Source organism: Oratosquilla oratoria, chromosome 6 (genome assembly GCF_046742065.1).
Source record: "Oratosquilla oratoria isolate Oo_2021 chromosome 6, ASM4674206v1, whole genome shotgun sequence".
Lineage (NCBI taxonomy): Eukaryota > Metazoa > Arthropoda > Malacostraca > Stomatopoda > Squillidae > Oratosquilla > Oratosquilla oratoria.
The window spans coordinates 4,470,603-4,487,996 of record NC_134782.1 but is presented as its reverse complement, the minus strand read 5'-3'; positions in this window follow the sequence as shown (position 1 = coordinate 4,487,996).

Genomic DNA, 17,394 nt, shown 5'->3' with positions numbered 1-17,394 from the left:
TTCGTCGCAGCATTATGAAAGCAGTCATGGGGCGTACCGATTTCGAATCGCTGCGCCGTGTCAATGACAGTTGAAGAAGAGAACGCACGCGCTCTGCTTCGCTCTTCTATTTTCATACAATGGCACAAGCAACTTCAGCAAAGCCGTTCGAGTGGACGAAGACTATTATATTACATTTTATTAAGCTACTAAAGCAGTACCCAGCCATTTGGAATATCAAGTGCAAAGAATATAAGATGAGAAATATAAAAAGTACATGCATCGAAAGCTGACTTACATTGTTTAACAAAATGAAATGTGCGGAATGAAGACATTACCAAAAAACTTCATACACTGAAAACACAGTTTCACAGGGAAATGACTGCCATCAATGCATCAAAGAAGTCTGGTGCTGGCACGAAAAATATATACACTCCAAAGCTGTGGTGGTTTAATGATTTAATGAGTAGAGCGTCGGCAGCCATCCTACTTCCGTGAAAGCCAAATGATGACTGAGCTCTGGTTGCTCGCGCAAGGTATTCGCAGTGATGCAGCCCGTCCAGACGCTAGTGTCAAGTTTTCAACACGACTACTGCATCAAGTCGCTGATGCGTGATGCTCCGTGTGGACGGGGCTTAACATCTGTGAGCAGTTGCACCTCTTCCCTTCCGTGTTAGACTTTCCAACATAGTTTCTGTCGCCAGGCGATTTCATTCATCACCTTGGCGACGCCCAAGTTTTTCCTTAGCTGATGGCACTTTTATTGATATTACTATAGGGTGGCCAATGCAACAATGAGTATGAATAAATTAGTAATTGTACAGCGCTACAAAGACAAGCATGCGCTCACTTCGGAGCAAAGCCAAGACTGACCGACGCGACGCCGAGCTTCTTAGCACGGGAAAAACATATACAAATCGCATGGTTCGTTTACAAAAAATGCACAGGGAAATATACAACGGCAATAATAAAATCAATACACACTAATGAATATACAACACTACAAGTACGTATGTATAATATACAAAGAATATTCAATGCTACCATTACAATATTCCCTCGGTCATAGTGCCTAAAGTACGCTTGAATCTCCTATGTTACATGAAAGGGTTATAAGCACCTCCTTGGATGCACTGGAAGTTTGGCAACAATGCCCTTAATAAAGATGAGAAAAATAGAAAGAAATATAAATATAGACAGATATAAAGATAAAAGAAATAGGTAGCAGGATTGAGCACTGGGGCCATTACGTCATTCACTGAGACTACGTGACCAAGCCCATCCCCCAACGGTCCTCCCACCTGTACTATCTACCGGAACAACGCTGGGTTCGCAGAAATTGTACTATCTGTTGGGTTCTAGACCGAAATTAACTATATTTCACTTTGGGCTACCTAGCTAGTTTGCAGCAAAGAACCTGGGAAATATCTTAGAACTTACCTTAGGTTTGGGAAGGGATTTATCCAACAGTCTGGTGACGCTGCGATTGTGAATATTGTTCTATACGGATGTTGGGAAACAGGTGGTATACGCCTGAATGCTGTACTCACGATGTGTTCAAAAAAGCATAATAAAATGTTTCTCCATTACTGCAAACTGAACATTAACAAAATCAATAAATAGATAATTTGAGAAACGGGTCATACGCCATAATCTTGCTTCTCTCCAACTCCTGAGTCATTTTAATCACTAGTTGCACAAAACACTGTAACACAACAGTACTCCTTTTCAAAGCACTCGGAACACTAGTTTTCACACACAAGTAAAAAAAAAAATATATACAAATTTAGACACCACACATCCGTACTCGGCACTAACGAATTCAAAAGTGAGTTCGCTTACGACCGATTTAGTTTTCGTTACGTGGGAAAGCCCTGCGATTGGCTGAAACAAGTCGCGGGATTCAAAGCAATTAAGTTATTGGCTGAGAACTGGTGACGCCTTGCCGGGCAAGTAATGTCCTTCTTGCCCTGAAAGGTAGCTGGCTTAAACGAGGCGATTCATTTGTAATGTATAATTACAATCCAACTATTACTTGTGCCCGGCGGAGAGCAATTTGGACACTGTTTCGTAGGCGTTGCTTAGACATAACGAAGTTATTTTTTAGAAATGAAGTGATAACATCCATTGTATATAGATGTATTTGTTATCTGTATCGGCAATAATACTGATACTTCTGTTCTGTTATGAAGTTTTAGTTTTCGTAACCGTGGTTTTTATGACTTAAAATAGTTGAACTTGCAAAGGTAATATTTTTCATTCTATACAAAGACGAAATATCTGAACACATTTAGATTTGTAGACGTGTAGACGTGTGTGTGTGTGAGGCTCCCGTTTATCTAGGGATTTTTCGCGCGGGGGGGGGAGTGCCAAAGGAGGGGATAGGTTTCTAGTGACTTGTGAATGGTTAATCTAACCATGGCTCTCAATTGCGGTAACTAGCTGAGCCAGTGGCAGCCGCAATTAAGAAAACAAATTTGAAATTTGTATGGAGAAAACGACATGCCAGTGGGCCGAAGCCGAGCGTGCCTGTAAATTGAACAAAGGTGCCAGTGTCGGAGAGGGTCATAAACCATCTACCCACCCCCCAACCGCACCTCTCAAACCGAGTAAAAGGTTTTGGTCGGAGTGACTGCGACTCCTCCTCCTCCTCCACCCCACCGTCTCCCCCCTCCCTCGCATCCACCGCGAGCAATACGGTGTTTATGGAACTCGATCTGTATGCCTTGTCCAAGATAATTCTAGCTTCATGTCGTCAGCTGTATTATAACCTAACGTACGTACTTTATTCGAATATATAACATCATGATGAAGGGTAAAGTTGGCATCATTTTGGCCCTCCAGGTATTAGTGTTTCTCATCAACTTTTCGGGTCGGTTGAGAAGTTCAGAGGTTCCAAAATGCGACCATAAGGTTAGAGATCGGATTGAGAACTATTTGACTTGTGATGGCTGTTGCAAACACTTTGGATTTGGCCGATGGACTATATACAAACACCTACTATCGCCCTCTTCCATTACCAAGCACAGCAACAAGGTCAGGGTCGGAACACATTCGTGTACTTCCGAGGTAAGCAACATCAAACCCGGAAGCAACAGTGTTATAATAGCAATATGTTTGCTATTATCTGGCGACATTCATCAATGCCCTGGCCCCGTGAGGGCCGATGAGATGGATGCCAAGCTGTCCTGTTTGTTGGCCAAGGGCCTACAAATTGTTCACTTGAACATTTGCAGCCTGACATCAAAATTGGACGAGGTACGAGAGATTACCCGGAGGACTACTCCTGCAGTATTATGCTTCACCGAGACCAAGCTGGACGATACGATAGCGGATCCGGAGGTAGAGATCAACAACTACACCATCGTGAGGAGAGATCGTAACCGGGTTGGAGGCGGCGTGGCTGTCTACATACGCAACGACATCGCGTTTGAGCAACGGACAGACATGAACAGTGAGTTAGAGGCTTTGTGGATAAACATTCTCTTGCCAAAATCTAAGCCTATCCTCGTAGGTGCCTGCTATAGACCGCCCTGGCAACATGACTTCTATAGTAAGCTTGAGGATTTGTGTTCCAATACCACAGACTTTCTGAACAAAGAAGTGATTATAACTGGCGACTTGAATACTCATGTAGAATCAACCTCGAATACTCTGCATAATGCGCTAAAGTCATTCTGTTCAATGAATGATCTGAAACAAATTATCACAGAACCCACCAGAGTATGTGCCACTGCTAATTCTGTTATTGATCTTATTTTGGTATCAGATGCTCAGAAAATATGTTCTAGTGGAGTAATTGATATTGGTTTGAGTGACCATAGAGCAACGTATTGTATCAGGAAAGTTTCCAAACAACAAATCAATCAGCATAAAACCATAAAAGTTCGTTCTCTTAAGCATTACAGCAAGGAATTGTTCTGCGAAAGGTTGTCCGCGGTTAACTGGTTTTCAGTCGTCAATTGTACAGATGTTGATCAAGCTTGGAATAATTTTAAAGCACTGTTCTTGGGGGTATTAGACAATTTAGCTCCAGTAAAATCAATCAGAATAAAACAACGTTCCGAGCCGTGGTTTTCTGGTGACATCTTGAAAATGATCAACAGGAGAGATAAGGCTTTAAAAGAGTATAAGAAAACAAAAGATCAATCTATTTTCGCTATGTATAAGAAGGTACGGAACGAGGTTCAGGTTATGGTAGACAGAGCTAAGGTAGGATATTACAAAGATTCTCTCCAAACCAACAAAAACAATCCCAAAAAACTATGGCAAACAATCAAACAGTTAGGTTCTTCCAAAAATCTAAAATCCAAAAGTAGTAACATTGGTCTTAATGTTAATGGGATCGTTACTTTCGACAAAGTAGCGGTGGCTCAAAAATTTAACTCCTTTTTCACCACCATTGCTACCACCCTCGTAAATAATTTACCAGTACCGTCAGGTCATTTTGGCCAAGAACACATTAATAATTATTATTGGAATCAGGGTGTATCCTATGACACCTTTGCTCTGTCTACGGTTGCTAATGTAGATGTGTATAAAATGTTGAAGACTGTTCACAGGTCTAAGGCTACCGGACTAGATAATATTCCAGCCAGATTTGTGAATGACTCAGCTGAGCAGATTACTCCCTGTATCACTCACATAATCAATACTTCGATTCAACAGGGCAAAGTTCCCAAAGATTTTAAATTAGCAAAAGTTACTCCTTTGTACAAGAAGGGTAGCAAAACAGATTCCGGTAACTATAGGCCAGTCTCAGTGCTCGGTATTATATCGAAGGTCTTGGAAAGAGTTGTTTATAACCAGGTTTATGAATACATTCAAAGCAATAACTTGTTCTATGATTTACAATCAGGCTTTCGAAAATCATACTCTACTGATGCATGTTTGATCAATTTGACTGATTACATCAAAGGTGAAATTGACAGAGGTAATTACTGTGGAATGGTTATGCTAGATCTCCAGAAAGCCTTTGATACTGTAAATCATGATATTCTATTATTCAAACTACAAGCGTTAGGCTTCAAATCAGATGTTGTTAATTGGATGAGGTCTTATCTAACAGGTCGAGAACAGATTGTGAATGTAAATGGTTCAACATCAAAAGCAGCAAAAATAACAGGGTAGCATTTTAGGTCCACTGTTGTTTCTTTTGTATGTGAATGACATGAAAGCTGCTGTGAACTGTAAACTGCTGTTGTATGCCGATGATTCAGCCTTACTAGTTCCTGGCAAAGATGTAAATAGGATTGAGACGTTACTCAGTGAAGAGTTATTGAATGTCAGCAAGTGGTTGTTGGATAACAAATTGTCTCTACATCTAGGTAAAACAGAATCCATTCTCTTTGGCTCCAATCAAAAACTCAAAAATGCTCCCAACTTCAATATCCAATGTAATGATACTAGTATTCAACCTAGGTCTGTTGTCTAATATCTTGGAACAGAAATTGATCAAAATGTGTCGGGAGAAGTTATGGCACAAAAAATAATTAAGAGGGTCAGCTCCAGAACAAATTTTTTGGCAAGAATACAAAAATAGATGTAGAGACAACGAAGTTACTAGCTTCGGCCCTGGTTCAGTGTCATATTGACTATGCTTGTTCTTCCTGGTATAGCAACCTATCTAAAAAATCTAAGAGTAATCTTCAAATATGTCAAAACAAACTAATCAGGACCATTTTGAAAATACATCCACGTACTCATCTAGATTATACGCATTTTAAACTGTTAAATTGGTTACCTGTTGAGAAACGTGTTGCTCAGTTAAAGCTTAATCATGTTCACCAAATTGTGAACGACTCTTGTCCCAGTTATTTGTCAGATACGTTTACACTTGTCAGAAATGCTCGTTCCCTGAGAACTCGTTCTAATAGGTCATCTGTCATTGTACCTAGGTTTAATAGTTCGTTAGGGAAAAGTACTTTCAAATACACTGGTGCTATTGCTTGGAACTCGTTACCGACCAACATTCAATCAATTGTATCTAAAAGTAGTTTTAAAAAATCAGTTAAATGTTATCTTTTAGACACTGTTCTCTCTGAAGAAAATAGTTTATATGTTTAATTTACACTTCTTATAATCCTAATTTACACTTCGTATAAGCTAGCTTTTCTATGATAATCATTTCCTAATTGTAATATGAGGACCACAATGGAAATAAGTCTTTTGACTTTCTGTGCCATCCTCGGATGTACAATTATATATACTGTGTATAATATTGAGTCTTGTATGTATTGTACTTATTGTATGTATGATTGTATCCGAATAAAATTCAATTCAATTCAATTCAATTCAACCAATCTTTATCTTGAGGACTGAACAATTCAATTGGGTGCATTTCATGCATTATACACGTAATGCATCTTAATTTTACATTATAGTTACGGTATGTGTTTGAGTGTGCAACTTCGCACCTTGAACAAGTTGTATTGTCGTTCTACGTTACATACGAACAACATGAATGGCGAGTTTAACTACAGGCGAGCGTCACTCGCCTCGTTTAGGCCAGCAGCCACCTCTCAGGGCAAGAAGGACTCCTACACTAAGTAGTTCCATATCCTTTACCACCTGTCATCCCTATCCACAAAGTTATCTGATCTTTTCTTAAAACAGCCGCTAGTCTCGGCGCTACCTTTTACCTGTTTCCATATTCTCCCTCTTGACATTTGCCTCTGCCAGTCCAAACCTACCTCCCTCACTCCCCCCTCTCCCTCCCCCTCCCCCCTCTCCCTCCTTCCCCCCTCTCTCTCTCTCCCTCACTCTCCCTCTCCCTCTCTCTCTCTTCTTAGGGAGAGATCTCGGCTACCTTGAAGAACTCCTGCGTCAACATTGACTGCATTTGCCCAACATGTATCATAAAAGAAATAACTTTTTTTAGGGGGGGGGGGCTGGCCTCGACAGATACCTCACAAGTTTCTGCAACGCTAAAGAACGGGACTTTGCCGAAAGCTGAAAGGTTATGATTTTACTTTTAATGTTTACGAGTAGTTGGATTTGTACGGAGGTTCTAAGTAGAGAATTCCAGCTTCCAGTCTACGGGGTGTTTCCAGGCTGGGCTGGGAGACGCACAGTGGTCTTCTGCAAGGGGTGGGCAACCTTTTTTAAGTGCGAGTGCCTAAATCAGCCAAATCTTTGATATCCATTTTTCTTGTGTGCCAACGGAATATATATAATGGTATGGGTCGTCGCCTCCCTTCACCTCCTCCTAATTATAAGATAAAAAGGGCCCCAACCGGCCACCCAGCGGCGCAGCAGGAGTCGTGCAAATGAAATTAGAGATTTATCTTATGTCATTTATTTATTCTATTTTTTTATTTTATTTATTATTATTGTTATTATCATTATTGTCATTATTATCATTACTGCTACTACTACTACTACTACTACTACTACTACTAGTTTAATGTGAGCATTGGCTTTCGCGTGCAGTAAAAAAGTCATTGGGGTGCCAGGTTTTGGCACGCGTGCCAAAAGTTGTCCATCCTTATCGAACACCAATGACTCAATGCAGGACCGGGCTATCCCACCGGTGACGATACAACCTTCGTGTATATCGCGCAGAGGGCTGAGACGAATTTTATGGCCTTTATATACATCATGCTGCGGTCAGGCAATTTCATTCCTAAGAGATACTTTTCCTGTGCCAGGTCCCCTCTCTCCTCATCCTCCTATTCTTCTTCCTCCTCTTCCTCCTTTTCTTCTTCTCCCATTTCTCCTTCCTCTTCCTCCTACTTTTCTTCTTGCACCGCGTCCCCTTCCTCCTCCTCCTCCTCCTCTCCCTACATATGTACACTTCCTAATAATCCCCTCCTCCATCTTCTTCCTCCATCTCTACCTCCATCTTTTTCCTCCTCCTTATTTTCCTATTTCCCTCCTTCCTTTTGCTCCTTCTCCTCCTCCTCCTCCTCCTCATCATCTTCCTACACACATCACTCCCCCTCCTATTACTCTCCTCTTCTTATTCTTATTCTTCCTTCTCCTTTTATTCCTCCATTTCTCCTTCCTTTTCCTCCCCTCCCTGCACCACCTTCCCTTCCTATTACTCCCTCCCGCCTCCTCACCCTCCATTTCTTCCTCCATCTCTACTTCCTATTACTCCCCTCCTCCTCCTCTTCCAACTTCCTCTTCCTCCTACTCCTCCTCTTTCTGCACCAATCCCCTTGCTATTACCCCCTCCTCCTCCTCCTCCTCCTCCTCCTCTTCTTCTTCCTCTTTCTTATAATCCTCCTCCTGTTCCTGCAATTCGTACCCTTCCTATTACTCCCTCCCTCCCTTCTCCTCCTCCTCTTCTTGCTCTTTCTTATAATCCTCCTCCTCTTCCTGCAATACGTACCCTTCCTACTACTTCCTCCCTCCCTTCTCCTCCTCCTCTTCTTCCTCTTTCTTATAATCCCCCTCCTCTTCCTGCAATACGTACCCTCCCTATTACTCCCTCCCTCCTCCTCCTCTTCTTCTTCCTCTTTTTTTATATTCCTCCTCCTCTTCCTGCAATACGTACCCTTCCTATTACTCCCTCCCTCCCTTCTCCTCCTCCTCTTCTTCCTCTTTTTTATAATCCTCCTCCTCTTCCTGCAATACGTACCCTTCCTATTACTCCCTCCCTCCCTTCTCCTCCTCCTCTTCTTCTTCTTTCTTATAATCCTCCTCCTGTTCCTGCAATTCGTACCCTTCCTATTACTCCCTCCCTCCCTTCTCCTCCTCTTCTTCTTCCTCTCTTATAATCCTCCCCCTGTTCCTGCAATACTTACCCTTCCTATTACTCCCTCCCTCCCCTCTCCTCCTCCTCCTCCTCTTCTTCCTCTTTCTTATAATCCTCCTTTTCCTGCAATACGTACCCTTCCTATTACTCCCTCCCTCCCTCCTCCTCCTCTTTCTCGAGGGAGCAACTCCACTTTCTGGTAGAGTTCATAAGAACATGAGAACATAAGAATAAAGGAGATTGCAAGAGACCATAAGGCCTACACTAGGCAGCTCCGTATCGGTCACCACCTGTCATCCCTATCCATAAAGTTGTCTAATCGTTTCTTAAAACAACTGATAGTTTCAGCGCTTACTATATGGTTATAAGTCTATTCCATTCGTCGACCACCCTATTAGTAAACCAATTTTTGCCTATTTCCTTCTTAAATCTAAATTTGTCCAGTTAAAATCCATTACTGCGAGTCCTGCCCTATTGTTTTAAGATGATGACCTTCTTTGTATTACCCTTGTTAAAGCCTTTGATCTAGTTGAATACCTCTAGTAGATCACCCCGCTTTCTGCGTCTTTCCAGAGAGTGTAAGTTTAGGTGCCTAAGCCTCTCTTCGTGAGAAAATTTCTGAGTCCATGTATTGTTTTCGGTTAACAATAAGGTGAAGTAAAACGCTGCACGTCAAAAAGTTAATATATTGTACGAGTAAGGTACACTTCGTCTTTCCACTCTTCACCACAGTCACGGAAAATGCACTGATGCGTACAGGACGAGCTCACACAAAAATCTGGCGTGCTGCGTGACAAGCACCGATTCGATCCACAGAACAGTTGCTAACTTTTATTTATCTAATTATTTTAATTTTTCATTTGCATACAGAATTTTACATTTACACACTTTCAGTTACATGACAACTTCAAATTTGATAGTAATAAAGATCTATATCCCATTCACTCAACTTTCGCATTACAATTTATATGACAATTAATTAACAGGTACAACGACTTCTAGAACTTTGGAACTCACGCTAAAGCACGCACGCACGCACACACATACACAGAAACTACGCATTAATCTAATTCTACACGTAGTTTAATTTCTAACCAATACATGCATACAATAAACGCTCGGCCACGTAAAAGGAGCTGGCCCCAGCGACTTACAATGTAACGTACAAAAGATATAAATGCAATTAGGACATACTGGCATCTGAACATTATATATATATACATGGAGAACATACATGGAACATTAATTTAATAAAGGAAGGTAGTGGAGAAAATTTTTGGCAGCTATAGGGATTGAAGGTTCAAGAAGTATGACGGTTGCGAAGATTATATGGGTGGGAGACAGGGGATGTTGAAATGGGAGGGGAGGGAGGAAGGGGTTCTGTGGGAGTCGGAGTGTCATTGTCACAGTCTACACCTCGAGAGAAAAGCTTAAGGGTGTCCAGGTGCATGATGGATTCTGTGTCTGAATGCAAGTGTTTTAGTTTGACTTTGTTTGTAGGTTCTAGTGCGAGGACACGGAAAGGACCAAGGAATTTTGGTGAAAGCTTGGAAGATGGAGAATGGTTCTGGGCATATACAATGTCACCTATTGCAATGTTAGATTCTCTAGCATTTTTATTGTGAAGACGGGCCATCTCGTCTTTAGCGAGAGAAAGAGACTGAGTAATTCTCTTGAAGAGAGAGCTGAAATTTGAAAGTGAAACCTTTACAAAATCATCAAGGTTGTAAATGGGACCTATTTCTGAAGCAAGAAGGTCATATGGGAGTCGCTTGTCGGAACCAAAGATGACAAAGTGAGGCGACTCTGATATGGACCTATTGATGGCACTGTTAAGGCAAGACTGAATCATAGGGACATGGTGATCCCAGGAGAGATGGAGATCAGAAGCGAGGTGTCGGAGAACATTGAGAATCTTTCTGTTTTGCTGTTCAACAAGGCCATTTGAACTGGGGTGGTATGCAACAATATTACATTTTGTGATTTGAAAGGACTTGCAAATATTGGAAAGAATCTCATTGTTGAATTCCGTGCCATTGTCAGAGAGAAGAACTTTGGGAGTAGTGAAGGGGCAAATAACTTTGTCAATGAATGTCTTTGCAATTGTTGTCGCAGTCTTGTCTGGGATAGGTGCAAGTATGCAAAATCTGGAAAAATGATCCATACACACAAACAGGTACTGGTTTCCACTAGAAGTGAGTGGTAATTTGAGAAGGTCAATTGCAACCATATCAAAGGGTTTGCTAGGGATTGGGTATGTCAATATTGGAACTTTACTTTGAATATGACCTTTATGGCTAGCACATGAATGACAGGCGTCAATGTGGTTATGGATATTCTTTCTCATCGTAAGCCAAAAGTACTGAAGTCTGGCCTGTGTAACGCATTTGTCTTTTCCTGGATGTGCAGCAAGTGGAGAATCATGTAAAAGGAACAGAACTTCAGGTACTAAGTCAGAAGGAACTACGAGTTGTTGTACAAGTCTGTTTGGTTCATGCTTGTTGGAAAGTGTGGTTTCGTGATAAAGAACGTCATTGACAAGTCTGAAGTGTTCCAAGGAGGTAGGTAAGTCTGTAAGATCAGATGTATCTCCTGACTCGAGAGAGAATATCACACGTTTCCACATTGGGTCGGATCTTTGAGCTGCTTGTATACGCGCATGAGTAAGAGTGACTGGCTGAGGGAGGGTATTGATAGCAGCAACATTTCTAGAAAGTGCGTCTGCAACATGGTTTGCTGATCCGCGCACAAATGAGAAGGTGGGACTGAATTCTTGAATAGTCAAGAACCAGCGAGCAAGTTTCCCGGACAAGTTCTTGCCTCTGAAAAGCTGAAGAAGTGCCTGGTGGTCTGTATGGACTGTGACAGGATAGCCTAGAATGATTTCCTTAAAATGTCTAAGTGCATATATTACAGCAAGAGCTTCAATTTCTGTGACAGAATAGTTCCGTTCAGCTTTGTTAAGGAGTCTGCTGGTAAAGGCAATAGGGCGAAGGTGTGTGTCTTGTTCTTGCATGAGGACAGCACCAAGACCTTGGAATGAGGCATCGGTGTAGAGAATAAAGGGTAAGTCATAGTTAGGAAAGGCTAAGACAGGAGCAGTGGTAAGGGCATTCTTTAAGTCTGCAAAGGCTTGTTCCTGGGCAGACGACCAGTGGAAGGGTACATCTTTCTTTAGTAGGGAAGTAAGAGGGGCTGCAATTTTTGAATAATTGCGGATGTACCTACGGTAATAACCTGAAAGACCAAGGAAGGAGCGAAGGTGCTCAAGGTCCGTTGAACGAGGGAAGTCAGCAACAGCTTTGACTTTATCAGGAACCGTAAGAATGCCATCAGAAGTTAGTACATGTCCAAGAAAACGAATTTCTTTCTTAAGAAAGGAGCATTTGCTGAGTTTAAGTTTAAGGTTGGCATCTGCAAGACGAGAAAAGACTTGTTGAAGGGTGTGAATGTGGTCGGGTACAGATTTGGAAGCTATTATGATGTCATCCAAATACATGAAGACATTTTCACCAATTAAGCCATGAAGTACGGTATGCATAAGTCGTGTGAAGACAGAGGGAGCAGAAGTGAGACCCATAGCCAAACGTTTGAATTGGAAATGACCAGAAGGGGTAGAGAAAGCTGTTAGAGGTTTGCTTTCCGGAGCAAGAGGAATTTGAAAATATCCTGACATTAGGTCTAAAGTTGAAAAGACAGTATTATTCTGACCAACAGAATGTAGGATTTCCTGGAGAACGGGAATGGGCGTTCTTTCGGGGACAGTGATTTTGTTAAGCTCTCTAAAATCAACAACAGGTCGAAATGTACCATCTGGTTTGGGAACAACAAATAGGGGAAAATTCCACTCAGAAATAGAAGGTTCAATGATATCTTGGGCAAGCATGTCTGCAATGAGCTTGTCCACAATCTTGCGCTTACTGTGCGGGAGTCTATAAGCCGGAATATAGCAAGGTTAAGAGCCATCACGAAGGGGAATGTGGTGGTGAATGAGGTCTGTAGAACCTAGGGATTCACCTGGCAAGGCAATGACATGGCGAAAGGCATTGCATAAAGAAGTTAAATCCTGTTGAGCATCGGGGAAGTCAAGGGTTTTGAAGTGAGATGCGTCAATAGGAACCTGTGCCTGATGCACATCGGAGTTAATGGTACAAACTGGCAAGGAAGAATTTTGGTCATCAATGACTTTTACTCTTGAAGGATACACAAGAAAATCACATAAGTTAGTACCAAGTTTGAGGTGGAGGGGAGCATGAGTATCATTGGCAACAAGAAAAGACGTATGACCTTTCTTGGAGGTAGTGCATAAGGCTGAAATTAGTGATATGCCTTTGACACGTGTGGATTCTGGCATACAGAGAACATCACATTCCGGAGCTTGGAAAATGCGAAGCTGCACTTTGAAATACTCATGTGGTGGAAGAGTCACAGGTCTTGTTAACACTGCATGAGTAGTGCGACACATTGTGGAAAGCACATCAGAGACAGGGGAGGAGGTAATTACTAAATCATCCAAGGAAGGAGAAATCTGGCTTTCTGTTGGAGAGAATTTTGTAGAAGGGGGAGAACATTTGGTATTCCTTTTCCTTGATTTAGGCATGCGAGAAGAACGCAAACGCTTTGTACGGGTGGGAACTTTGTGCAAGGTCTGTTCACTAGAAGGAGGAAGTGAATTCTGAAGAGAAAGTTCAGATGATGATTGTACAGTATCCTGGGACGTGGGAGCTAGAGGAGAAGGGGAGGAAGTACTCTCAGTTTGAGTTATCTGAATCTGGGTAGAGGGGGTAGGAGGAGCAACAATAGTGGGCACTGACACAGTTTGCATGCTGTGGGAGGGGGGATTTGCAGAAGGTGGGTGAGAAGTAGTCGCCAAGGGTAGGGCTGGTATAAAATGACGACCGTAAGCAATGCCATGGCGTTGGGGAAAGACGCTAATTCCATATTGCTGCATAGTGGCTAGTCCCAGAAGGACATCTGCAGGAAACTGTACATCAGCCACATATAGAGGGATATGAATCTCGTGACTGTTAGGATGAAGAATTATTGGAAGATGGATCTTACCTAAAACTGGAAATGGAACACCATCTACGTTAGTAAGTTGGAGATCAGAAGGTTCCAAGATTGTAACATGCTTATAGGATAGGCGGAGTTTGTGGAAGGTGGAAGAAGTTATGATATTTACAGGAGAACCAGTATCTATGAAGAGAGATATAGGAAAGGTATGAACTATAGCAGGAATGGAAATAGCATTGGACCATGTGTTAGAGTTAGAAAGAGTACAAATGGGAAGGGTGGGTGGTGGGGATGGGAGAGGCATGTTAGGAGGGGTTGTGCTGAGAGAAGGAGAGGGAGATAGTCATATAGGAGAAGAAGAAGGAGAACTTCGACGGGAAGAGAAAGTCTGTTGAGAGGGGTTGGAGTTCAAAACACGACATTCTGCAGCCGTATGGAAGCATTTACCGTGGACAGGGCAATCTTTATCGGGAGGAGTGGAGAGACGAATAGCACATCTGTTAGCATAGTGGCCTGGGGTTTTGCAATAGTAACAAATAACTGTTGAACGTGAGAAGGATCTTTGTCTAGGTCGAGAAATGGATCTGGGACGGAAAGTGGATCTTTGCCGAGAGGCAGATCGGGACACATGTGCAACTGCTAAGGTAGGTTTGGGGATTGGGGCTGGCTGGGCATCAATGTCTGTCAGTGTCTTTGGTGACTCTTGGGTCTGATGAGACAAAGTTGAGATGGTCATATTTGGAGTGAACTGTATGGATTTGGTTTTGTTTAAGGTGTCTGGATGGAGAAGAGAAAGAAAGCGAAAGTACGCAAAGAGGGATGCAACCTGGTTAAGGGAGATTTTTCCATCGGCATCAACCCAGTTGGAAGATGCTAGAGTGGATTTTAGACGAGCCTTTATGTCTGAAGCAAGTCTTGCAGCCTTTTCTTTTCTGACATAAGGAGGAGAGTTTATTTGTAAGGCAAGGTCATATAGGGGAGTGAGAACACCAAGGGTAGTGTGTTGGCCAAATTGAGTCTTAATTAAGTCAACAAAAGTAGAATATGTGTTGCATTCTTGAAATGCATCTGTTTGCAGGATGTCTCCAGCTACGGAGTTCTGATCAACAAAGCTGCGTAGGACACTGAGTTTTTCATCATCAGTAGTGCAATTTCTACGATTAATAGCTGCTTCGACATTGTTAAGGAATGAATGGAAGGGAATATTGGAACCTGTGAATTTGGGTACGTCTACCGTGTCGTGTACAATAGTCATGAGTTGACGGGGTTGTTGGGTTGAGGAAGAAGCCATGTTGGTAGGGCTTAAACTTGGGGATGAGAACGGAGAAAAAGGTAGGGGTGGAAGGTCGTTTAGTGACACACTGAGTAGCGATGAGAATTTTGGGGAGGGATGAGGTGAAGGTGTTGAGTCTGTGGATGAAGGTAGACTCTGGAGGGAGGGGCTACGAAAAATATTATAAGGAAGGTCTGTCATAAAGGATGTACTGACTGCCAAAATGGTTTTCCACTTACCTTAGATATACTAGAAGAAGACGTCTTGAGATGTAGAGAGAAGACACAGAGGGATGGAGAAACACACAGGTGAAATGGAAGAGCAGTGGAACTTGCTGCAAACAGTGGAAGATTTTAGTAAGGGTACACAGAAATCTATTGGAGTTATAAGGAATTATGAAAGTATCTAACATTAATATATACATACACAAAATAATACAAGTAATAATGGTAATGACAAAGAAAACAAAAAGTAACACTATTGTTTGTATGGCAATGCTAAGTTATAACACAACACTGATTTTACGAGTATAAATAACTGCTTTAGAAACTTAAGTTCAAGAATGGCACTTATGGAGGAGGGGCTCAGTAAACCGACTGGAATCGTCGTGTAACGGAGACGACGTCGGGTGGGTGATGTGGAGGGTAGAGCGCTCAGCAAAGACGGCGGAGGTGGTTGGTGTCGCAGTGGAGGCGAGTCCGTTGGGTCTCGCTGTGAGGAACGGAGAGCGGATGGAGGTGGAGTGGTGCCTTGCGCGGACGGTGACGTCACGCATGGAGCTAGGCCGTGAGCTGTGGCTGGTGACCTCGTTTGGGCAAAGCACAGTACAGCACGTTCGTGGAAGTGGTTGAAGCTGGAGCGGAGACTTCCAAACGGTCGTGGTTTCCGGATTCCACTTTGGAAGTGGAGAAGTGGAGCAGAGACTGGAACTGCGTAATCCACTTGAGGAAGAAGATGATGCTGGAAGTACGCGTTTGCGGGAATTTGGAGTCACGCGTATGCTGTAAGGTAGTTGGTGAGCTGACTCGTAGAATGATTGACAGCTGGGTAGGGGGGTGCGAGCTGAAGGGTGACGGTGAGAGTGAAAGACGGGAAATGCGAACGATGGCTTGGGTAGCGACGAACGTGGTTGGAGGTAGCGTGGTGAGGTGACCTTATAGCACTGGCGCTTGTGTATGGTGGAATGCCGCTTGCAGGGCAGAGAATTGCTTGAAAATGCAATATGGGATCACACAAGGAGCGCAGACTGGAAAAGGGTCACACAGATCTTCACTCTGTTGTAAACAATGCAGAGAGAGACTTGTACACTGCCGATGCACTAATGGCGTAGACGCTGTGGTTAGGCCGGTCGGGGGAGCACTTAACTTTCGACACCGCGCCACCATTTATTGTTTTCGGTTAACAATAAGGTGAAGTAAAACGCTGCACGTCAAAAAGTTAATATATTGTACGAGTAAGGTACACTTCGTCTTTCCACTCTTCACCACAGTCACGGAAAATGCACTGATGCGTACAGGACGAGCTCACACAAAAATCTGGCGTGCTGCGTGACAAGCACCGATTCGATCCACAGAACAGTTGCTAACTTTTATTTATCTAATTATTTTAATTTTTCATTTGCATACAGAATTTTACATTTACACACTTTCAGTTACATGACAACTTCAAATTTGATAGTAATAAAGATCTATATCCCATTCACTCAACTTTCGCATTACAATTTATATGACAATTAATTAACAGGTACAACGACTTCTAGAACTTTGGAACTCACGCTAAAGCACGCACGCACGCACACACATACACAGAAACTACGCATTAATCTAATTCTACATGTAGTTTAATTTCTAACCAATACATGCATACAATACATGTATCATTTTGGTCATTCTTCTCTGTACTGATTCTAGTGAATTGATGTCCATTCTGTGAGACGGACACTAAAACTGTACCGCATAGTTAAGGATGGGTCTAACTATCGCTAGATAGAGTTTGATAATTACCTCTGCACTTCTATTCGTTACCGTCCTAGCAATGAAACCTAATGCTCTGTTAGCTTTATTCCTGGCGCTAATGCACTGTTTCCTGGTTTTAAGGTCCGGACTCACTAGAACTCACAAGTCTTTCTCGCACTCAGTTTTCTCTAAAAGCGTGTTATCTAAGCTGTATCTATCTTCGGGGTTGTGTAGCCCTACGTTTAACACGCTACACTTAGAGATATTGAAGTTCATTTGCCATTTCACCGACCATGTGAACAATTTGTTAAGATCATCCTGCAGAACCTCTGCGTCGTCTCCTGACCTAATTAGGCGTCCTATTTAGTGTCGTTCGCAAACTTACTAACATCACTATTTATCCCATCGTCTAAGTCGTTTATGTACTCAATGAACAACAAGGGACCCAAAACCGAGCCCTGGGGGACCCCACT